Genomic DNA, 25986 nt, shown 5'->3' with positions numbered 1-25986 from the left:
ATGTTCCAGGTTCAATCCCCAGCACCACCATAAACCAGAGCAGAGTAGTGCTCTGGTAAAAAGAAAGAAAGAAGGAAAGGAAGGAAGGAAGGAAGGAAGGAAGGAAGGAAGGAAAGAAAGAAAGAAAGAAAGAAAGAAAGAAAGAAAGAAAGAAAGAAAGAAAGAAGGAGAAAAGGAACTTGCTTTTTTTACTTTTTTGCCCTCCTCTGGTTTATGGTGGTGCTGTGGATTGAACCTGAGGCCTCAGGGCCTCAGGCATGAAAGTCATGTTTGTATAACTACTAAACTATCTACTCTCTGCTTGTTTGTCTTTGTTTTTTAATCCCTGAACCACTCACTTGTGGCTTAAAGGTTCAAACTTTTGACCTCAGGCAGAGAAATCTTTTTTGCATATCTATTATGCTAACTCCCCAGCCCTCTTCTTCTTCTAGCGTTTGCCCTTCTTCCGTAGCCAGTCAACAGCATCAGGTTGAGCCTGATGTAAAGTTTCAAGACCTCCTTTGAATCTGGAGAGGTGACAGTCGTTGACTATGTGGGTCATAGTCTGTCTGGAGCCGCAGGGGCAGTTCGGGTCGTCTCTGGCTCCCCAGCGATGGAACATAGCGGCGCACCGGCCATGGCCTGTTCGATAGCGATTGAGGAGGGCCCAATCATAACGTGCTAGGTCAAAGCCAGGTTGACGCTTGCAGGGGTCTGTGATGAGGTGTTTGTTCTTTACCTCAGCTGACTGCCAACTCTGTTTCCAAGAGTCTGGAACAGAGAGGTTCAGTGTAGGCGTAGGGGACCAGATTGGATGATGAGATGTCAAACGGACAGGGTGGGCGAAGATATCCGTGTATATTGGCAGGTCCGGTCGAGCGTTCGAGCGTAGACGTGGGAAATGAACTTAGATGATGCCGCATCCCGACGAATATCTGGCGGATCGTTGCTGCTAAGAACTGGCAGCCATGGAACCGGGGTGGAACGGATGGTTCCAGAAATTATCCTCATGGAGGAATATAATTTGGAATCGACCAAGTGGACATGGGGGCTACGGAACCATACTGGGGCACAGTATTCTGCAGTGGAATAGCATAATGCCAGAGATGATGATCGTAGTGTGGAAGCGCTCGCGCCCCATGAGGAGCTGGCCAGTCTTGCAATGATGTTGTTCCTCGCGCCCACCTTTGCTGCAGTTTTTATGAGATGTTCGTGAAATGACAGAGTGTGATCAAGAGTAACGCCAAGATAGACTGGCTGGGCTTCAAGCCGGATTCTCGTATCGTCAAGCTGCACATTAAGCTCACGCGAGGCCGAGGCATGGTGTAGATGGAAAACAGATGATACCGTTTTTGCAGTGCTAGGGATTAGTCGCCATTTTTTACAGTAATCAGATATCAGAGACATCCCCAGCCCTGAAAACTAGCTTCTAAAGATAGAACCTAGGAGGTAGATAAGTCAAATCCCTGTCCTAATTAAAATGATGAAGGGGGCTAGGCAAGAGCTGCAAATACAAGACTTTCAAAGGTTTTTTTTCATTTATTATGAGAGAAGAGAAAGACCAGAACACTGCTCAGCTCTGACATAAGGTAGTTCCAGGGACTGAACCTATAGCCTCTAGGGCCACAGATGTATATATAGGTGGGTGTTCATAGAAGTTAAGCTATTTCTCCAGCCACAAACACAAAGATTTTGAAGTTTCTTCTGTTCCCTGGTGTGTACTTTTCAGAGTCTCTCCCTTCTTCATACTAACTGAGAAAGCTGCAGCTCAGAGCAAGTCCCAGATCCCTCTCATGAGGGATAAATTCAATCCTACTTCTATGATCTTAGCTTCTGCCACCTCTGTCATCTTGGTATAATATTTCCAGGAACCTTTTCAAATTAATATCTTATTAAAAGCATACACAGAAGTCCTTAAAGCGCCTACAATCTGGGGTTCTCAACACAGTTTCACACTTTATACATATTGATTTTTCTTTGCAAATAGAAGCCAGATACTGTGGTATATTTTCTGTAGCTTCAATAGCAGCTCTACAGGGGGTATAAAAGGCTTTTTTTTTGTTTGTTTTACCAGAGCACTGCTGGATTATGGTGATGTGGAGTATAGAACCTGGGACTTCTGAACCTCAGACTTGAGAGTCTTTTTGCATAACCATTATGCTATCTACTCCTGCACAAAATACTTTTTTAAAAAAATAGTTTGATTACTGTGAATTTTATCTGGCATGCACTACTATTATTATTATGACCAGCACTTACAATAGCACTAACCTATAGTTCAGTTTAATGCCATGTATTAAGAACTTGTTGGGGCAGGGGAAGGGGAGGTCAAGGAGTTTCTCCCCCACGGTTTGGAGCTTTTCAGATTTAAACTCAGCAAAGAATCAGGGAGAAAAGCATAATTTTCAGAAATCGTTAAGAGATTTTAGTAAGGAAAAGTCAAAGTACGTGTACAGAGAAACACTTGGTGAGTAAGGCCCAAAATGGTGATAAGCTGATCTTTTATGCACTTCTAAGGCCCTGCCTTCAGTTCCTTTCAAAGCCATACCTACACCTAATATACAACTTCTGGGTATTTTTTCCTTTTCTCTCTCACCTCTTAACTTCCTCTTGACCTCTTGAGCCTTGACTTCCTCAGATGTTCCTAAATTATTTTCCCTCTCAGTGATGAGTCAATACAAAGGTTCCTGGTCACAAAAGTTCTGGATCCTAGTGGAACTGGGGTTCAGGGCCCTCTCTGGTGCTTACCTTCCTTTGACATGGTGTCTTGAGCAAGGTATAGGAGTAAGGACTCACTCGGAGAGCATGTCGGGGTTAAGCAATAATTCTTTATTTATTTTAGATGCCAGAGAAGGGTCACACAATTCACACAACACACAGTCAACCCTCTCCTTACTTAGTAGCCGTTCGCAGGTAAGGCTTATGATGTGGGGACCAGCTGCTGTGTTGCTGGACTGGAGGTTCGGCGTCCACTGGCGCGACCAGATGAACGAGGGTTTCTGGAAGCTGGGAAGCAGCTACTTAGCCTAGCCACATGTGCTTAAGTCTTTAGCACCACTGGCAGCATCCCAGTTAGTAGTGGTGACAGTGCTTCATTCAGCTGGTTTCTGAGCCTCTATATATACTAACTTGAATCTGGTTTTAAGGTTACATCACCATTGGCCAATCAGGTTTGGGTTGACATTAGAGTATTTCTTGTCCTACTTATACATATGTCTCTATCTTATCACACTATGGTTGCTATGGTTACTATGGTTACATGTTCACTACACATGGTCTAATTTAACTTTCACAACACTTAAATAAGATTATATCATTTCAACAATAGTGAAATTCAGTGAGGTTAAATAGTTTACCCAATGTAATGCATACTAGGGCATAGGGCCAGAACTTAAAGTTGTATTCTGGTCAGTATTTTTACACTTTGTTAGCATTTTGTGGTCAACCTCTTAGTTATTAAGTTCATGAAGAGCCCTGGTGATGAAGTCTGGTTACTGCAAGGCCTAGAAAGGCATAAATGTGAAACAACATACACAAAATATGCACACACACATACCCCTCCCCATTATATATGCCCACAATATTCCCATTAACACTGCCTTTCCCCCTGACTCATTCTCACCTGACTCCCTCATCTCTTTGACTTTTGAGAAAGGGGGTCAACAATGTCGGCTATGATATCAGAACTCCATGCCCTGTACCTCTAGGAAGCCATTGGATATTTTCATAAGCAAACCAACCTTCAGTTTTGTGAAATATCCTAAACCCTCACAGTATCCTGAGAAGGTCAAATAAGCTAATGTTGGGCTACCATTGTGGGATTTGTGTCTCAGGAAGATGTTCAATCTGTTTACCTTTCTCTGAGGGACTAAAAAAACTAGGGCCCAGGCCCCTGCTCATTGGTCTTAGAAACCCTTGATATCCAGAGTTTAGCAAAGTCATTGATTCATTCTCCCTGTGAGAAAAGAAATGTAAAAAGCTTAAGATAAAGAAGAAAGTTCATAACTGGAAGATCTTACAACTCTTTTTGAGAGCTTTAAGGGAGCAAATTCCAAACTGTCTATTTATTGGTGGCTATTCTGGTGTTCTCAACTTTAAAATTCACATGGTCACCAAGACTAGCTAGCTTTCAGAAAGGAATATAATCCTCTATAACAAGTTAGTGTTAGGCATTGACTGGGATTTTTCATCCTACTTCTGTAGTTTGTAAAAATAATACCAGTAGAGCAATCCCTACAGAAGGAGAAGGTTCTACAATTTCCAAAGTTTGGATTCAAAGAAGACTCCAGTGTTCAGGGAAGAACCAGAGAACTGACCTGCAGGTTTTCATCATAATGGGACAAAAAGAAAAGTCATGGAAACTTAGAAAGTTTCTCTGGTAGAGATGAGAATGAGGGTCCCTCAGATAACCATCCAGTTTAGGTGTGTCTGAAAGAAAGGGAGGCTGACATGCTAGCTGATTGGCTTCTTAGTTCTAGGACTTATGAAACTTCCCAGGTAGCAAGAACTGAGAAAAGATAGCCAAACTGAGAGGACAAGTTTCCAGAAGTTTTAAAGCTGGACTGACTGCCAAGAAGCCTAGCAATGACAAGGCCATGGAATTTTAGCACTGGGTTGCAGTTTTTGTTTGTTTATTGATAGTGAGGGGGACTGACGGTTTACAGTAAATACAATGTTTAATCTATTTTTATTTTTTAAATTATTTTTATTGGATAGAGACAGTCAGAATCAAGAGGGGAGGGTGAGATAGTGAGGGAAAGAGACAGACACCTGCAGCCCTGCTTCACCACTTGTGAAGCTTTCCTCCTGCAGGTGAGGACAGGGGACTTGAACCTGGGTCTTTGTTCACAGTAACATGTGCGCTCAACCAGGTGCGCCACCTCCCTTAAATACAATTTTTATACGTATGTAAAATTTTTCAATTTTCTGCAAAACAGTCTCAACCCTGGCCTAAGTCTTCCTCTGCCATCATGCACCAGGACCTGAACCCACTCCCCCAGAGTTCATTACTTTGCGGCAATACATCAAATCCAGTACAACTTCTACTTTGTGTTTCCCCTTTTTATTATTTCTCAACTTCTGTCCATGAGTGAGAGCCTTCTCTTTCTGGCTTACTTCACTTAACATGATTCCTGCAAGCTCCATCCAAGATGAAGTAAAGAAGGTGAATTCATCATTCTTATGAGTTGAGTAGTATTCCATTGTGTGTAATTGTGTATATAAATCACAACTTCTTTAGCTACTCCTCTGTTGTTAGACACCAAAATCATTGTCAGAGAAATGCAAATAGAGACAACAAACAGTGAGATACCACTTCACTCTTTACATCAGAAAGGACAGTAATAACAAATGCTGGACAGTTTGTGGGTGTAAAAGAACACTCCTGCACTGCTGTTGGGAATATAAATTGGTCCAACAACCCCTTTGAAGAACAGTCTAGATAACTCGCAGAAGGCTAGAAATGGACCTTCCCTATGACTTGGCAATTCTTCTTATGGGAATTTATTTTAAGGAATCAAACACACCCATCCAAAAAGATGTGTACAAATCTATGTTCATACCAGCACAATTTATAATAGCCAAAAGTTGGGCTGTAGTTTTAACTGGCCCAATGAAGAGTGGGTAAAACTGAGAAGATTGTTATGGAATGTGATGCCAGATTACTAATGTGGAAAGTTGGGAGGCTACTAAGCTCCCATCAATAGGCCTTTGAAACTTGGGATTTTCACTTCTCTCATACCAAACCCAAGGTCAACAAGTGGCACCAATGAATACTTGAAAGGGGACAAGCAACCCCACTTCTGACCATCAATTAGAGCAGCTCCCTGTCTCATAACAGATGGAAAAACTTGGAGAAGGGGGACAGTAGGCAGACCACACCTTTCCCTCCAGTGGGGTTATGAGCACAACCCGTGCTGAGAGGAAGGCAAAGAGCTTTGGAGGGAATATGAGGTTGAAACTGGAACTGAAAAATAAATGAGAGTACATTCCAATAACCAGAATGAGGCTGTTTTAATAAACAAGAAGCAAGTGAAAAAATATATATATGAGCTCCAGCTGAGAAGTTGCTAAGAGAACCTGCTGCCCCAGCAGGAAGGGAGAGATCTGTAGTCGATGGAGCACAGCTGGTAAGCATTATTAGAAAAACAAAACTGTTTGGTGTTTATTGTCAATAAGGTGAGACCTCTCAATCTAAACTCTAGTACACCAGCAGTGCATTTAAAGCACAGCTACCTGCACCCATGATGGGCAGGCAGTCAAGGCTACAGGTATAGAGAATCACTGGGTGTGGGACCTGGCTCCACTTTCACCAGCTGTGTGGCCTTAGGCAAGATCAACACCTCCTCGATGCCTCAGTTTCCTCACTTGTAGAATGGAGCCATTTTAGTGTTGTTGTGTAGATTGACTAAGTAAACTCATGTAAATGATTTAGCTCCATGTCTGACAGTGAGTCTTTTGATGAGTCATGATCCTTATTACTCATCTATGTTCAAAAACCCATAGCATATTTCAGATGCTGTTTTCATCCTCCTTGTTTATCAACCTTTCAGCTCCCTCTTCTCCTGGCTTCCTTGCCACCCACCATTAGTTCTTTGCCTTCTCAATTTCCTTGTTAGCACCTCCCATCTACCCTGTCTGATGGGTTCAGTCTTAGCCCTCTCTTCCACAATCCATTTTTATGACTTCATTTACAATAAAATCCCATCAACAGGCCCGCTGTCCCCAATATATAGCTCAAACTCCAAGATTTTCCTGAACACCTGGCTAACAGACCCACTGCTGACTAGACATCTCCCTCAGCTCACTAAGACTCAAATAGGCATCTCAAACACAGCATGCCCAAATAGGAGCCCTGAATCTTTTCTTCCCCAACCCTCCCAAGCCCCAACACTCCCTTTAACCTAGCTATTTGGCTGTAGGTAATCTGTTAAACTACTTTCTCCAAAATCCCCTACCACCAATCTATCACCAAGTTCTTTGACTTTTACTAACAAAATAGAACCCTAACCCATTTAGATCTCCTCATTCCCACTATCACCATGATATCCAGCTATCCCATTTCTCACCAAAAGATTTATACATAGTCTTCTTGGATTCTGCTCTATTATGTTGACTTTATCTTGTAGTAAAGTACACACAACATAAAAGTTAGCATTTTTATCATTGTAGAGCATCATTTAGTACATTAACAATGTTGCATAACCTCACTATTGTCTAGTACATGAACAATTTCATCACCAAAAAGAAAAAATATATCATTAAGCAACCAACATCTGCTTTCTGTCCCCATAGATCTGTCTGTTCCAGACATTTCTTATAGCTGGAATCATACAACATGTGACCTCTGGAGTATCTTTTCATTTAGTACAATATTTTCAAGGTTCATCCATGTTGCAGTCATATATCATAACTGCATTCCTATATATGCCTTGCTTTTTCACTCTTGCACTTTACTTATTTTCACAAAGATGGCAAAGCAATTTTTTTAAATTAGTGATCTATAGGATTACAATAGGGATGTAGTTAGTTCTACACCAATACTGCCACCAAAGTTCTGTGCCTCTCCTATCCATACACTAACCACCATAGTTCTCCCAAGATCTTAGATGTGGGTTGAATTTTTTTTCCTTTTTTCAAATTCATGTGATTCAATTCTCTGTATTTCCACATGAGTAAAATTATCTGGTAGTTGTCCTTGACTTCTTTACTTATTTCGCTAACTCTTCCAGTTCCAAATATTTTGTCCCAAAGAACACAATATCATTTTTTTTATTGCCAAGTAGTACTTCAATGACTATATGTACCATATTATCTTTATTTAGTCACCTGCCAATGGACATTTAGGTTGCTTCCATATTTTAGCTATTGTGAAGAATACACCTATGAACATGTGAGTACATATGTCCCTTCAAAGTGTGTTCCTTCAAATTAGTGCTCTCATATTTTTTGGATAAATTCCTGGGAATGGAATTGCTAGATCTTAAGGTATTTCTATTTGTATTTGTTTAAGGATTCTCCATATTGTTCTCCATAATGGCTGCTCTAGTTTTCATTCCCACCAGCATTGCAATAGTATTCTTCTTTCTTCATATCCTCTCCAGCACTTATCCTCTTCTGTTTTATTGATGGTCATTCCCACAGGTGTAAGATAGAACCTCAGTATGGTTTTAATTGCATTTCTCTAATGATTAGTGAAGTGGAGCATTTCTACGCATGACTGTGGGCCAAGTGTATCTCTTTAGAGAGCTGTCTTTTCATGTCCTCTGCCGACTTTTTATAGAGTTTTTCTTTTTCTTTTTGTTGATCTGTATGAATTCTTTATAGATGTTTGATATCAACACCTGTCAGATGTATAGTATGCAAATATCTTCTCTCAATTGTTGAGTTATGCCAGGCTAGTGTAGGGGTGCCTCTTCCCAGGTGCATACTCTCTGGGTTGGAGAGAACTCGACTGGAGCTAGCCTGGGCTGCTACTCACTCAGCGATGCGGGAGATAGATGACTCAGGAACCAAACACGTGCTGCAAGGTAATGCAATCTTTATTGATCAGAGACAACACTTTTATAGGATAGAACCAGAAGTGGCAAGTCGGAAATGGAAATGGCTAGAAAAGGGGGTGGAGAAAGGCAAAAGTGGGCTGGGAAGGTATAAACGTCCTTAGCAACTGTTGTGATGGCTTTAACTGGTGGGATTAATATTACCCTGCAGGCAGGGCAGGTCTCAAAGAAGATCGATCAAAGGAATGGAAAGGATGGGATCTTACAGGCAAAACAATGATTATGTAAATAGGCCATAGTATCAGCAATGCAGGGTGGAGCAGGGGGAGCTGGCTTAATGCCTGACATCGTTATTTATCCTTATGAAGTTTTCCTTTGATGTGTAGAAGCTTTTTAGTTTGATGTAGTTCAATTTATTTAATTTTGTTTTAGTTTTCCTTTCCCATAGAACTGAGTCTCCAGTAGGGGTTGATAGCGTAATGGCTATGTAAAGAGGTTCTCATACCTGAGGCTCCAATGTCCCAAGTTCAGTCCCCCACACCACCATAAGCCAGAACTGAGCAGTGCTCTGGTATAAAATAATAATAATAAATTATATAAAAAAGAACTGAGTCACCAAATAGAGATTTGATATTAAGGTCCTGAGGTGTTTCACCAATTCTTCTATATATTTCATAGTTTCAGGTTTAATATCTAGATCTTTGATACATTTTGAGCTAACTTTAGTGCATGAAGTTAAGTGGTGATATAGTTTCATTTTTCTTTCTTTTTCTTTTCTTTTTTTCTTTCTTTCTTTGTTTTTTTTTACAAAACACTGTTCTGTTTTGTTGTTTTGGCTTATGGTGGTGCGGTGGATTGAACCTGGGATGTTGGAGCATCAGGTATGAGAGTCTATTTACATAACCATTATGCTATCTACCTTCCACCCTCTAGTTTCATTTTTCTACATATGTCTGCCCAGTTCTCCCAGCTTGAAGAGACCTTCTTTTCCCCATAGGACGGTTTTGCCCCTTTTTCATATATTAGGTGTCTACATATGTTTGGCTTTAATTCTAGGGTCTCTGTCCTATCATGTAGCAGTACTTTCTAACTAGATATGACAACTTCAGGCTTAATATATACTTAATGTATAACTTAGTACCTAGAGGACTCTGTACCCAGTGAGTTTTCTTCAAATTTCTCAAACATGGATGGGGTCAAAGGGCAGAACCTTTTGGGAAGCAATAACCCCCAGGCTATGTCTTGGCTCCTGATATGTGAAAGGAAAACAGTAGCTCATTGAAAAAGTAGTCGTGTGGACACTTTGATTAGATTTATAATGTTTAGGACTCAGTTACAGCTCACCACTAGCCTAAATTCACATCCTCTGTTTGTTCTGCTCACTGCTTGAATTAACCTCCTGAAATTTAGAATTATGATATATTGTAAAAACATGTGTGTAAGAAGACTCGGGCCCTAAACTAGGTGCTTTACGAGTTGCTGCCACTTCTATAGAGGTGCATATTTAATATAGTCACCCCCAGGTTCTCATAGACAGATAACTTGTGTCTCTGAGTAATATTTTGGTATCCTGTATCACTAGCCAACAATGCAACACTGTTCCATTGGTTAAAGTGTCCATTTTTGTTCCATTACCAAACTATTTTAATCACTACTGCTTTGTTATATAAGCTAAATTTAGGGATTATGATGCTTCCATTTCTTCTTCTTTTTCCTCTGGACTGCTTTTACTATCCATGTTTGTGTGTGTGTGTGTGTGTGTGTGTGTGTGTGTGTGTGTGTGTGAGATTCTACATGAATTTTTGGATAAGTTGGTCAATGTCCTTGAACTATGTCACTGGGACCTTGATAGAAATTGCACTGGATCTATAGACTGCATTTAGCAGGAAAACCATTTTAATGATATTTATTCTTCCAGTCCATGGACAAGGAATGTTCTTCCATTTGAAAATGCTTTTTAAATAATGTCCTTGGCCTGGAAAAAATAGCTCACCTAGACAGTGCAACTGCTTTGCCATTTTCTTGACCCACATCTGACCCTGTTCCCACTATGTGGAAGGAAGCTTTAGTGTAGTAATGTCTTTCCTTTCCTCTCTCTATGTCTCTCTTTATCCTATCTGAAAAAGTCATGAAGACCCACTGATGACATCTTGTTTGAAAGTTGCATGAACTGTCCATTGTACTTAAAAATAGAGTGCAGAATTTCTTACAAGGCCTTCAAGGTTTGCCTCACCTGCCCTTTGCCTGCAGTCTCCCCAGCTTCACCTCCAGGCACATCTCTGTCCACCTGGGCAGATCTTGAATAAAGCTTTTACCAATGCACATTTCTCTTTGCCTTCCTCAAATGGGCCTTTGCATACCTCCTCAAATCTAAATCACTCTATCTACCTTTTTCCTCACAACACTCTGTTACTTGACTTTATAGCACACCTCACAATCACAATTAAGCAGCTGGGTCTTTTCTTATGTACATTGTTTTTATTTCTTTGAGGGATTAATGTTTTATAGTCAACAGTAAATACAATAATTTCTACATGCATAACATTTCCCAGTTTTCCACATAACAATACAACCCCTACTAGGTCCTCTGCCTTCAAGTTCCAGTACCTGAACCCTCCCCCTCACCCACCCCAGAGTCTTTTATTTTGTGCAATACACCAGCTCCAGCCCAAGTTCAAGCAGCTGAGTCTTTGTTTGTTTTTCTTTTGTTTTGTTTTGTTTGCCTAGACCAGAACACTGCTCAGTTCTGGCTTATGGTGTGCTGGGGATTGAACCTGGGACCTCAGAGCCTCAGACTTGAAAGGCTTTTACATAACATTATGCTATCTCCGCAGCCCAGCAGCTGGGTCTTTACTTGCATAGTGCACCCCTTTCCTGATAGTAAGTTCCCTAGAGTCAGGAACCAAACTTTTTTTCTTTACCCTGGTACCTCAGGTCTTAGTACTATGCCTACCACAGAGTACAGCAGAGCCTTAAATGCCATGGGGAGGAATGTCAACTACCCCCAACTCTAGGCAGTTGAAAATCCACATTTAACTTTGGACTCCCCCCCTAAAACAGAGCTCCTAATAGATATTATTGACTAGAAGGCTTACCAATAATATAGTAAACCAACACATATTTTGTAATGTTATATGCATTATATACTGTATTCTTAAAGTACGCTAAAGCAAAGAAAATATTACTGAGAAAATTATATGAAAGAGAAAATACAATATTGTACCATAATTATTGATACGGCAAGCTTACAGAAAATCCATGTGTGAATGGACCCATGTTGTTCAAGGGTCAAGTGGAGCTACCAAAAAAAAAAAAAAAAAAAGATGACTATTGAATGAACCGATGGATTTTCCAGAGCAGAAGAGCAAGAAACAGTAACTCCCCTGCTTCTTCTATTAGGGAGCCTAATCTACAATTGCACAGACGGACCTGAGCTCTCATTACCTTTATCATCACTACTATCATCAGCGGCGACTTCCTGCTGACCTAATGGCTGCTGCACTGCGCAACCTCAGGGGGGAAAAAACATGCCTTCTGGGTAATTCCAGTTCTCCTCCTACAATTTTCACTCCAGGAAGCTAGAAGCTAGAAGCTAGCAGCCAGCCCTATGAAGAATAACAGCTGGGCACCAGAGAGCCAGCCCAGGGAGATTTCCTAGCTTCTGTCTTTTGGAGGCCACCTCACCCTATGGAGTCGTGCTTCTCAAACTTCCTGCTCACAAAGCTCTTGAGTGAGACAAAAGATACCTCCCTCCCAGTTCCTGCTCACCACCCCCAAAGAAATGAAGACTCCAGAAGCATTGCCCGGCTCTGACTGAGACACCAAATAAAGATCATCCTAAGTAGTTACTAATTTGCGCCAGCAACAAAGACCAAGCATTAACATTTACCCCATTAGGAGAGCAACCTAGCAGACCACCAGGGAACCTGGACCACACTTAGAGAACATCTCTTGGAGAGCATCTAACAATTTCCGGCTGGCCTCCCTGACTCTATTATTGTGGTTCCAGATAGATCCCAACCTAGTTAGTTGGACTCATTTCTTTTCTTTTTTTTTTTTTTTTTTTTTACTACAGTCCGACTCCCTCTACTTTTTTTTTATTTATTTTTATTTTTTTATTTTTTTTATTTAAGAAAGGATTAATTAACAAAACCATAGGGTAGGAGGGGTACAACTCCACACAATTCCCACCGCCCAATCTCCATATCCCACCCCTCCCCCGATAGCTTTCCCATTCTCTATCCCTCTGGGAGCATGGACCCAGGGTCATTGTGGGTTGCAGAAGGTAGAAGGTCTGGCTTCTGTAATTGCTTCCCCGCTGAACATGGGCGTTGACTGGTCTGTCCATACTCCCAGTCTGCCTCTCTCTTTCCCTAGTAGGGTGGGTCTCTGGGGAAGCTGAGCTCCAGGACATATTGGTGGAGTCTTCAATCCAGGGAAGTCTGGCCGGAATCCTGATGACACCTGGAACCTGGTGACTGAAAAGAGAGTTAACATACAAAGCCAAACAAATTGTTGAGCAATCATGGACCCAAAGCTTGGAAAAGTGGAGAGGAAGTATTAGGGAGGTACTCACTGCAAACTCTAGTGTACTTCTGCTTTCTTACTTTGGTGCCATACTCCAAACTCAGTCAATTTCTGCTTTGCGTTTCTACTTCTTTTTTTTTTTTTTACATGCATAACATTCCCCAGATTCCCATTTAACAATACAAAATAACAAAATGGACTCATTTCTAACCAAGAGCAGAGTCAGCCCCGCTACAGAGAGCTTACCACTCTGTACTGTCACCTCCATCCCAGGCCCAAGCCTGCCATGGGTGATGAGATCAGCTAGCATCATCCTCCTCTTTTGATGTCGTTCTTCATCTGCATGAGTCTTGGCCCAGGCACATCTGGAACTGAAGAATTAGGACCACTAGTTCTTTAAAGTAATCAGAGGCCACAAGTGGACCTTAAAAACAATACGACACCACAAGCAGAGCTCTGTACATTGTTCACTCTGGCCCACCCCTGCAGAGAGGCCATAAGTGCTGTAGAACACTGGCTAAAGCATGCAGCTAGTTCATTCACAAATACTAGTTTTGTTGAGCAATTCCAGGTGCCAAGCACAGGTGTGAGGACCAAGCATACAACTGCAAATGAACAAAGATCCGGATATATCCTGATGGCGTTTACCCTAAAACCTTACAATCTTGTGACCCACTAGTAAACACAAATAAACAACAGCAAATGTAAACCCAGAGCAATGAAGCCCTGACTCCTCCCCCCCAAAAAAAAGTATAAATCTAGGGAAAATAACTCACCAGGATAGTGTACCTACTTTGTCATACACATGAGTTGGGTTTGAGTTTGACCTCTCTCATGCTCTCTGTCTCTTTTTATTTAATGTAATTTTATTACTGATTTAATACTGATTTTCAAATTACAAGATAACAGGGGTACAAGACTACACCATTCCCACCACCAGAGTTCTGAATCCCCATTTCTTCCATTGGAAGCTACAGCAGTTCTCTTAAGGTTGCAGATATGGGGTTAACTATTATTTCTACAACTCTCTGGCTATATTTATATACATTTGCTCTCCCCCCCCCCCCATGGTTCCATTTTCTCTTCCTTTCCAAGTCATACATACACCTATTACTACATCCAAATGTCCCTCCCTTTTCCCTCTTCTCTCTCTGGGTCCTGATGGTGTTGGAGTTCAGAGCCCTCTGATCATCTTCCTTCTATCATTTCACCCCCACTGGGAGTATGGATCAAAATCATTTTGAGAGTGTCAGTCTCTGTTTCTCTATTTTTGTCTTTCTCCTATCTGAAAAAGTTGGCTTGGAAGCCAGAAAGAGAAGGATGAATATGGGATGATCCACTCATAAACAGAAGTTGAAAAAATAAGAACCAAAAGGGGAAACACAAAGCAGAACTTGGAGTGGAGTTGGTGTATTGCACCAAAGTAAAAGACTCTGGGGTGGGAGGGAGTGTTCAAGTCCTGGAACAGGATGGCAGAGAAGTCCCTGGGTGGGGGGTGGGGCGGGTTAGATTTTTATATGGAAAACTGAAAAATATTACAGATGTAAAAACTATTGTCTTTTACTGTTGACTACAAACCATTAATCCCCCAATAAAGAAAAATAAGTAAATAAATAATATGTGTTTTTTTAAAAAAGGAAAATTTATTTGACATCTAGGTTAGTGGATAAAATTTGTAATCAAGTTAGCTAAAACTGTTTTTGTTTTTGGAAATAATAAACAGTAATAGAAATGAATTTTGAAATTACTAAAAAAAAAAAAAAAAGTGTCCTAGAGCAGTGAAGTCCTGGCAATGACATAAAAACAAATGCTAAGTCTTTACTGAGGCCTACGGGGGCCCCTACCGTAATACCAAACACAAGCTGAAGTGGTTCCATCACCCCCTGCTCAGTATGACTCAGTCACTGTCTCTGGAACCTTTCCAAGTTCAGGTCCACACCCACACTTTTCTCAGCCTAGAACTCCCCTCTACCCCCATTCTGCCTTCTAGCCCAACCAACTTCCTGTCCGTTTTTGCGAATCACCTTACATACATGGCATGGAGTGTGCTGAGTGAAGGTTCTGGGAATTCCAGATTATTCACCCATAAAGAGGAGTAAAATGTGTATGCCTGCTACAACATGGATGAAATCTTGAAAATAGTATGAAAAGTGAAAGGATTCAAACACAAAATATCATATGATTTCACTTATGTGTAATCTTAAGACAGATAAATTTAGAGAGACAGAGAGTAGTTTAGAGGTTACCAGGGCCTGAGGGACAGGTATTGCTGCTTAGTGGCTCCAGAGTTTCTTTGAGGAAGGATGAAAAACAATGGAAAAACACATTGGTAATGGTTGCACAAGAGTATAAAGGTAATATACACAATAATAATAATACACTTAAAATGGTTACAAGGGCATATTTTTCTTGTGTACATTTTCTATAATAAAAAAAAATTAAGACTCTTCTTAGCAAATTAAAATTAGAAGAAACTTCCTTAGCCTTATAAGGAGTGCCTATGAAATAACAATATTAAACTATCATTGTAAATGGGAAAACATGAAGCAAATTCCTCAGATATGAGGAAAAACAGTACAGTCACATCATTCCTGACTCAACTTGGCATTGAAGGCCCCTGACAGAACAAAAAGGAAAGAAAAAGTGGAAAGGAAGAAATAGGATTGTCTTCTGTTTTTTCAGATGACATAACTGTTTGCACAAAGAAGCAAAAAAAAAAAAATCCATGAACAAATTATTAGAAATAACATGCAATACAAAGAACCTAGAAATAAATTTAGAAATACATGTAATACCACTGTAGAGGGAACTGTATTATTATTAATACTTTATTAATAGCCAGTACCATGACCCAAAAAAAACTAAAGAAAATATCACATTGTAAACAGGAAGATAATAGCATGGTGTTGTCCATCGCCACAATTCAATAAAGTGACAATCAAAATACAAATGTGGGAATCGGGCAGTAGCGCAGCAGGTTAAGTGCATATGACCCAAAGTGCAAGGTGTCTATCTTTCTCCCCACCCCACCTCTATCTTCCCCTCTTGTCTCCATTTCTCTCAGTCCTATCCAACAACGACAACATCAACAACAACAACAATAAAACAACAACGGCAACAAAAGGGAATAAATAAATAAATATTTTAAAAATACAGCTATGTGTTTTGATGAAGCTTGATGGAGCTAATCATAAAATTTAAATGAAAAAAATAAAAGGAGGATGACTTTTCAGATGAGGCTCAGCACGAGAGGATGTTTACGAAGTATTTCGCTTTCTTATCCAACTACAGTAATTAAGTCTGAATGAGAACAGCACCAACATAGACAAACTGAGCTTGGAATAGAATAGAGAACTCAGATATAGACTCATTAAATGTGGAAATTAAGTCTGTAACAGAGATGACCTGCAAATTAGTGAGATGATAAACAAAATGGGATTTAAAAATGATTATTTACCTTTAAACATGAAACAAAAATCATTCATTTGAGTTTTATAAGTACAAAAAGAAAAAAAAAAGAGGTCGTGGGACATACACTCAACAGCTAAAAAAGACTATACTGTGTCTTTCAGGACAAAATGAATGGAAGTGGGGGTGATTATGCTTAGTGAAGGAAGTGAGGACAACTATGGGATGGATGATTTAGCTCACGTGGAATACAGAGAACTGAAACACATGAACTTGAAAAGAGAAAAAAATGTATATAGTCAACCCATCTCTATGACCTTGGGAGAACTATGGTGGTTATTTTTGGAGGGGAGTGTGAGGGGTACAGATCCTTGTGGTAGGAGTGGTCTACCTTATTACCTACCCCTATTATCTTATCATCTTGTAAATCACTGGTAAAATTTATAGACACAAAATGGTCATCCATAGGAAAAAACGTCACCGGCATCCTACATCACACCATATAGCAAGACTAATTATAAATGAGTGAGTGAAGTGTGGAGCTATAAAAAGCTATGACAGAAGCAACATGAAGAAGTGAAAGACTACTCACACTACTGCTGTGTGAAGTTGAAGCTCTAGGCTCCACAGACTGACTTCCCAGGGGCACAAGGGAACAAGGGTGTTGAGATAGTGAATGCTGTGCCTCACTGGTTGCTGGCTGAACTTTACTCTTGAGGGGCTGAGCCTTGTGACAGTACTCATGACCTCCTCTGCCTTAGACCCAACTTGCTCCCATGGACCAAGGCTGCCCTCTAGCAAGGAAATGCAGAAGGCCATCAGCACCTCAGGAAGCTAGTTGTCCTCAGTGACCTTGAGAGCACATGGTACACAGATAGCTTGCTGTACTACAGCCAAGTTAAGCCCATTGGCTGCTCAAACCCAAGCAACTGAGAACAGCAGAGTTGTATAACAGAGACTATAGACACTAAGGTTCATTTCCTCCCTGACCAGAATGCCTCCTTAGAATGCTCCCTTCCTTGCCTTCTACAGATGCCTTCTTTCTTCTTTTTTTTACTATTACTTTTACTAGTAATTTATTAACTGAAATTATATAAGATTTCAGGGGTAGAGTTTCACTCTACTCACATGACCGAAGCGCTATGCTCTACCCCCACTAAACACCTCAGTTCTCACAAAGTCTGAGAGACTAGTTACTTTCTTCTTTCTTTCTTTTTTTAAAACGTTTGTAGGCATTAATCCTCTATATTCCACATATGACTGAAATGGTTTGCTAGTTGTCTTCCACTTCTTGACGTACGTCACTATGCAGAATCATCACCAGTTCTATCCACTTTGCCTCGAAGGGTATATCATTTGATTTAATGGCAGGATAGCATTCCATTGGATATACATCCCACAACTTCTGTATACAGCTGTCTCTACCAGTATTTTAGTTGCTTCCATACCCTGGCTATGGAGAATAACACAGCCATGGCCACATATATAAATAATGTCTGTATATGTCTTTTCAAATCAGTGTTTTCACGTCCCTTGTGTATATGCCTGGGAGTGGTATAACCAGATCATATGGTATTTCCATTTTTATTTGTTTAAGGACTTGCATCCCACCAACAGTGTCTCAGAAACCTCTTTTTCTCCACATCCTCACTGATATTTGTCATTTCCTGGTCTTGTTTATTGGCTTGTTTATTTCCTTATTTGGGCCAGTCTGACAGGGGTGAGATCATTTATTTCTTCTCCTTTTATGTATCTGGTTCTCTGCTGTTTCTGGAAGCTTCTGATATCTTTTCAAAACTTTCCATAAAGTCCTGGTAAAGTTTTCTGTTTTCAACCAGAAAACAAACTGGTTCACCTGGGGACTCCATTCACCAAGATATTTAATACACTTAGAGATCACAGCCACTAATCTGGATTTCTTAAAAATATAAGTCATCTGTCAGGGCTGGGTGGTAGTGCACCTGGTGGAGAACACATGTTACAATGCACAAGGACCTAGGTTCGATACCCCAGTCCCCACCTGCAGGGGGAGAAATATTTGCAAGTGGTGAAGCACTGTTGCAGGTGTCTCTCTGTCTCTCTGTCTCTCTCTCCCTCTACCCCTTCTCTCTCAATTTCTGGCTGCCTTTCTCCAGTAAATAAATAAAGATCATTTTAAAAGTTTTAAAATAAGTCATCTATTTGTCAGCATCTTCACATACTAAGCGAAAAGACTGAAATAAATTATTTCCAAGTTTCCACTCAGTGGTGATGTGAGTCTAGTGTTCACTTAAGCCAAACTGATGATCAAACAAGAGAAATTTATAAAACTCATTCCCACCTCTGACTTCCAACTCCACTGTGTGTCACAGAGTCACTGCAACTTGACACTATACAAAAGAATTAAAATAACTAAGGCCAAGATCCTTAACTTTATTCCTCCTCTATCCATCACCACCACTGCCACTCCCCCAAAGAAATGATTCTAAGAGAAAAAAAAAAAGTTTTGCTTTGATCCAAAGAAATTCTTGGGCAGAAAAAGCCTGGCTGCCCACAGAATTCCTAGTCTGTGCATAATTGGATTTTTCTTTCTCACTCTCATCACCATGACCTCTGGGATGAGAGAGATGACGTTCAAGGCATGGAGAGAGTGACACACATAGATCATTGTTCTATTACATGGATTCAATAAAAAAATGCCTGAGTCAGGGAGAAGAAAAAAAAAAGCGTGAAGTTGCGGTCTGTTATCATCTCCCAGCTAATGACACAGTTGAACAAATGTAGCAATGTTGCAGAAAAGGAACAGATTCAGAACTCTGACTCTCTATTAAGTTATGATGATTTTCCAAGACAGCCAGGGCGGAGCAGAGATGTGGCTGATAAAATGCATGGCACGGATTGAACAGCATGAAGAAAGCAACTGACTGCAGCTGTCTGTGCGATTTGGCAGCCCACGACGATTCCGACAAATCTAAACAAATCACCAGTCCGGGTTTCCTGATGCCTCCAGGAAAAGTCCTGTAGTGACTGCTCGTCTTGGCCTCCTAGGTAGGGGTAGGGGAAATATGCAGATTCCACAACTTTAGGGCTTTCCTAGGGCTTCTGTTCAGTGTAGCAGCTGCCACCCTTTCACAGATTTGGCTGTTTTCTGCAAAACCCAAGTTTTCATTAACTAATCATATGTTTGCAGCCCTTCCCACTGTGCCCACAGTTAGCATGGTGGGCACCATGATTCCATTCTCCCTGGAACCTAGCCTTCTTCTGGAAGCCCAGCACAAAACGGGCAGTCCCAGTCTGGAGAGACTGATATCAACCCTCTGCCCACCTAGTTATGCCTTTGTGACTCCACTTCCAAGATGTAAGCAGGAGCATCAGTCACGGGGTCCATATACTCAGCCATTACCTAGAGGCACATCTCCAAGCCCTAGTGCTGACAGCTGCAAGGCCTTCCCGCATCTCTCCTGCAGATGCCAGGGAGCTGAGGCTCCGCTTGGCAGTCACACTCACCTAGTCAGACACATTCATGGGGAGGAGGGGGGAAGGTGTGCCCCTGTCATTCTAGGACACAATGCAGGAGGGTGGGAAAGAAATCGTGCCAATAGAAGTCTCTCCCTGGGAGTCGGGTGGTAGTGCAAAGGGTTAAGCGCATGTGGTGCAAAGTGCAAGGACCAGAGTAAGGATGCAGGTTCCAGCCCCAGGCTCCCCACCTGCAGAGGAGTCACTTCACAAGCGGTGAAGCTGGTCTGCAGGTGTCTGTTCTCTACTCCTCTCTGTGTTCCCTTCCTCTCTCCATTTCTCTCTATCCTAACAACGACAACATCAATAACAACAACAATAATAATTACAACTATAAAACAAGGGCAACAAAAGGGAAAATAAATATTAAATTTTTTTTAAAGAAAGTCTCTCCCTTAAGGAAAAAAATATGAGAGGCAGGTGATCATGCACCCAGTAAAGGGTACACATTGCCATGTATAAGGACCTGGGTTCTAGCCCCCAGTCCCCACCTGCAATGGGGCGGCCCCATGAGCAGTGAAGCAGTGCCACTGATGCCTCCCCTTCTCTATCTCCCCCTTCCCTCTCAGTTTTTGTCTGTCCTTATTTAAAAAAATGCAATCATATAAAAATAAATACACCTTTTTAGAAAAGGAGGATTAAAAATCTTTGCTCTTTTTGTGGCTGGGATATGGCTCAGTGGGTAGAGTACAGGATGTGTAAACCTGACACCTAAAGATGCTACATGATGTCCAGGATTGGTTTGTTTGTTGGTGTTTTCCAGATCACTGTTAAACTCTGGCTTATGCTGGTGCTAAGGATTGAAGCTGAGACCTTTTGTGCTTCAGATATAAAAGTCTTTTTGAATAACCATTATGCTGTCTCCTTAACCTTTTTTTTTCCTTCAGGGTTATCACTGGGGCTCAGTGCCTACACCATAAATCCACTACTCCCGGCAGCCATTTTTTCCATTTTATTGGGTAGGACAGAGAGAAACTGAGAGAAAAGGGAGAGAGAGAGAGAGAGAGAGACCTGCAGACTTGCTTCACCACTTATGAAGTGTCTCCCCTGAAGGTGGGGAGCAGGGGATTGAACCTGGATCCTATTGCAGGTACTGTGCTTTGTACTATGTGTACTTAACCTGTGAGCCACTGCCCACTCCAACCCCTTTAACCATTTCTTAAAAACTATTTAGTAGGTCCCATGTTGAGGTAAATGGATTGATGGAGGCCTGACTCATGTGTATGAAGTTTATTCATTTAATTCTTTTCTAAAATTGTATTTTTTTTTATTTAATAAGACAGAGAGAAATTGAAAGGGCAGGGAGAGATAGAGAGGAAGAAAGAGAGACACCTTTAACCTTCTTTCTCTGCTTATGAAGCTTTCTTCCTGCAGGTAGAGACCAGGGGCTTGAACTCAGGTCCTTGTGCATGGGATCTCAACTGGGAGCACCATCACTACGCACCCCAGTGATATAAATAAAATAGATTTAAGCTTAAATAATTTTTTGTTGTAGCTGTTTTTCACTGGTATTACTCGAGTGGAGCAGTCCTGAAGAAGACAGTGACCAAAAAAAAAAAAAATCTGCTTGTCCTCCAGTAGAGATAGTTGAGTCAGTTGGGTAATTTTTGAGAGAGACCTTCAGCCCTGTTAGCTGACCATGGTTGAGGAATATTGAGGCATGTCCTTTACAGCCAGCACCTGGAGAAGCCCTCCCTCTGCTCAGCCCTCAGGAAGCATCCTGAGAGGGATCTGCCTACAGCCAACACAGCCCAGGTGGCCCTGAATGCAGAGCCAGGCGGAAGTCCTCCAGGAAGTCATATCCTCCAGAGAAAAAATGGGGAGGAGGAGGAGGAGCAGAGGAGAAACCATAGGGGTGAGTGAGGACTGAGCTTCTCTATACAGCGATTATAAGTCAACATAATCACAGAAGAAACACCTGAGCACCCAGTTTGTTGCCATGTAACCAGCAGGAGCTCAATAAAAACTTGCTGGTGATGGAGTTAAATGTGATTTCTCTAGGCAAAGCCTGCTTTGCTATACATGAAATAAATATCTGGTGAATTGAATTGAATTGGAATAGACAGCAGGTTAGTGGTGTAATTTGAGGAGCAAAGGAAAAATGGTCTCCTGCCCCCCCCCTCCCCCCCGATCTCTCTTGTGTTGGAGCTGCCAGATTGCTGGAAATATCCAGAGTCCCCTTTTGGGTTAATAGAGTAATGAAAACCATCTTGTCTGTGTATCACAAAGGCCCAGTTTTTTATTCTCTGAGAGAGCTATAACCTACAAAGCTACTGTACTCTATCAATCTAGCACTTATACAGAATGACAAATCAGCCTATGAGGCAGTAGTGGCAGTTTCACAGGAACCATCTGGAGGTCTGTCCCGAGGAGGCTCTGAGGTCACACTCAGCAGAAGGCAGTGCTGTGAGAGCAATCACTGACTCTGCAGGGATGTGGAATGGACCCGGGTACGAAGGATGCCATGGATTTGCCATCTCTGCCTCTTGGCCTGCACTCTGTAAATGTACTAGCATCACCAAAGAGCAGGCTCTTACAGAGACTATTAGCTGGGATGACCAGTCACCAATCAGGAAGGGTCTAGAGCATGAAAAGCAGGTCAGGCAGAGACCACTGATAGGCAGCATGAGATAGTTGAGCTTGCGGGGGGGGGGGGGGGGGGGCTGGGAGGGGTAGAGAACTAGGTAAAGGTTATCTGAAATCAAACTTTGTCTATTTCTTTCTTGCACCAAGTGAGCAAGTCTAGAGAATGAAAGAATGACTACAGGGTTTACTTTCCTGTTACATGAGTTTGTCTGGGTTTTTTTTTCTTACAACAGCACTACTCAGTTCTGGTTTATGGTGGTAGAGGAAATGAACCTGGGATTTCAGAGCCTCAGGCATAAAAATCTTTTGCATTGTTAGTTGTTGGGATCAGGCAAAGATAAGTAAAGTCATGGGTCCCTGGGAATATACCTAAAATAGACTTACTAGCCTTTTCCAAAATGGAGACCTCAAATCTCATCTGCTATAGTTTTACCTTTATATTTCTTATTATTAAACAATTTGCTCTGCTTTATATCTTAATGCTTTTTCAGGCACCAAATTGCTATTGTGATCCCAACCTGACTTCACTGGACAGATGACCACCTTACCAATGGGTCCTGGAGCCCTACCTCCCCAGAGCTGGGCTCCACTAGGGAAAGATAGAAACAGGCTAGGAGTATGGATTGACCTGCTAATGCCCATGTCCAGTGGAGAAGCAATTATAGAAGCCAGACCCTCCTCCCTCTGCACCCCATGATGATCCTGGGTCCATGTTCCCAAAGAGATGAAAAATAAGAATGCTTCCAATGGAAAGGTTGGGATGCGGAACACAGGTGATAGGAATTATACCACCTCTTACACTATGGTCTTGTTGATCATTATTAAATCAATAAAAAAATTAAATATATCTTTTGCATACCCATTATGCTATCCCTGCTGCCCTTGTCCAGCCCTTTTCAAATTCTGTTATTAAGTGTCTCGGGGGTATGCAGCATAATGGTTATGCAAGAGACTCTCATGCCTGAGGCTCCAAGGTCCCAGGTTCAACAATCCCCCACACCACCATAAACCAGAGCTGAGCAGTGCTTTAGTTAAAAAAAATAAAAATAAAATATAATAAAAGGTGTCTCCAACAGTAGAAGGAACTGACAGGGTCACATTCTGTCATGAGCAAAATATGTCACTGAGACCACCTTGTTAATTTAAGAAATCATATAAAGTTTTCATTCTTTTTTTAAATTTTATTTATAAAAAGGAAACACTGACAAAAACCAAAGGGTAAGAGGGGTACTACTCCACACAATTCTCACCACCAGAACTTCACATCCCATCCCCTCCCTTGATAGCTTTCCTATTCTTTATCCATCTGGGAGTATGGACCCAAGGTCATTATGGGGTGCAGAAGGTGGAAGGTCTGGCTTCTGTAATTGCTTCCCCACTGAATATGGCTATAAAGTTTGCTTTCTATCATATGACTGCTTGAACTCATGTAGAAAATTTTAAATTACTCAATTCTGTCAAAATAATATCTGCCATAGCAGATCAAGTCTAAACCATTATTGGTTTGACACTTTCAAAATTTATTTTTCAAGCAGGATGATGATTTGGTGAAATGTACTGACATTTATTTGGGGGAGATGTGGAAATGTATCCTCATAACAACAACACTCCTGTAAATCAATAGTTCTTCAATTCAGAGATACTGAAGTTGAAAAAAATGTCTATGTTCCACACACGTGATGCTCATGTGGTGTGAGGAGTGGGGAGTAGCTTGTCCTTTGGTCTGTGACTTCCTTCAATACCTCTGAGTCCTCTGTCAGATGGGGCAAGACACGACACTGTTTCTCAATTCCTTGAGCGCAAACTGGACCACCATGTTCTCCACATCCCAGGGACAAAAGTGACTCCACCTAAATGAAAGAGGAAATAAGGCATAAAATGCCAGATTACCTAATAACTCTGGGTAACCATTAAATCTTTACTTCGTCAGTTAGTGTCTTAACTGCTCCATTTCCCAAATCAAGAAGACTTGATATCCCAGAAAGATGTGCTGAACTTTCATGGCTTCACTCATCTCAAACACTATGCTATATATTCCCAGAAGTATCTCCACCCCCATCTTTAAAAATGGTGATTCATTTTCAATAGAATTCAGTTTCCAGTTGAAGTTCAAAAAAAAGGGGGGGAATGAACTGACCCATTCTTTTCTCTCTGCTCCCTCCCTTCTCTTCTTAATCCAGTTAGGTACCATCAGGATTTTTAAAGTGGGCCTAAAGCCATGTCAAATATTGCCAGGAAATGGCTGGCTGGCTCTCTATCAAAAGGCCTTCCAAAGTGGCATTATCTTAATGAATTTTTCACAGTCCAAGGTCTGGCCAGAAGACTTTCAGGTCCAAAAATTCAATCTTTTTAGAATTTCAGAATTTGCCTGACTTCGGTGAGCTGACTGGTGTGACCTAAGTTCACACACCACTAAAACCTCTCACCAAAATGCTTTTGACCTCTACTGCCAGAACATGTCCAGTAGTCAGGCAGAGTAAATACTCACTCTTTTCACCAACATTCTTTTCTCCTGAAAGAAAAGCCTACCCAGGAAGTCAGTTGTCACAGAGCTCTATTGTGAGTCTGTAGTCAGAGCATGGACAGTCTAGTTAGAGGACCTGAAAGCTTAATGGCCTAAGGCAGGTGGGGCCTGGTGAAGCTTTCATGACTGGAGCAGTCATTCAGACCTGCTTGTTAGGGCTCCCTCTGGTCTGACTTCTCTTAAGTCCATGCTTACCAACTCCCTTTCTGATCAACACAGTCTTTGCTCAGACTCATCCATAGAGTCAGTAGCTTTGTTTCTGGACCATTCTCTGCTGCTTCTGATGGGAAAAAATGTTTCTCCAAGGTGCATTTTGGATGTGAGGGCAATCAGACTGTGACATCCGTCACCCTATTAATCGCCAGGGTTGATCCGCCTGATCTGGCTGGCTAGAAGGGTGTCTTCTTCCTCCCTCACCGCTCCGTGTGCGTTCATCTTGAAGCTGCGCCCTCAGTCAAAGAGGATGGCCTTCCCAGAATAGAGACAGACCGGTCTTCGGTCAAGGGTGTATGAGTAGTTGTGCTCCCCTACTGGAACCTCCAAAGAAGCTCTCAAAGATGCATTTGCGTCTGGCTGGCCTCACTCGCTGTGTTGATTTTATAAACTAGCTCTTACAGTTTGGAAGAGAGGAAGAGGGCACAGGACAGGGAGTTCACTCTCATCTCTGCCTGCACCAAATTTTATTTCCCTAAAATGAAATTTTAAGAGCTTATTTGGAATATAAAAGATCAGATGTTTGTAGATCATCAACTTAAATATATATAGTACTTCCCTGTTTTGCAGGGGCCGAGACAGCCCCAGAAAGGTTTTTGCAGGCTTCTCAGTCAGGGTTGTCACCCAGAGCTGCTGGCAATAAACACACATTGAAAGATGAGTCTCACTCAAAGCCAAGAAAGGTTGCCAAGTTCAGTGCCAGAAAAGGGGTATTGGTTTTCAGTTGTGCTGGATGAGAACTACATGGTGGATAAA

This window comes from Erinaceus europaeus, chromosome 7, assembly GCF_950295315.1.
Source record: "Erinaceus europaeus chromosome 7, mEriEur2.1, whole genome shotgun sequence".
Lineage (NCBI taxonomy): Eukaryota > Metazoa > Chordata > Mammalia > Eulipotyphla > Erinaceidae > Erinaceus > Erinaceus europaeus.
The sequence above is the reverse complement of the archived record's forward strand: the minus strand, read 5'-3'. Positions refer to the sequence as shown.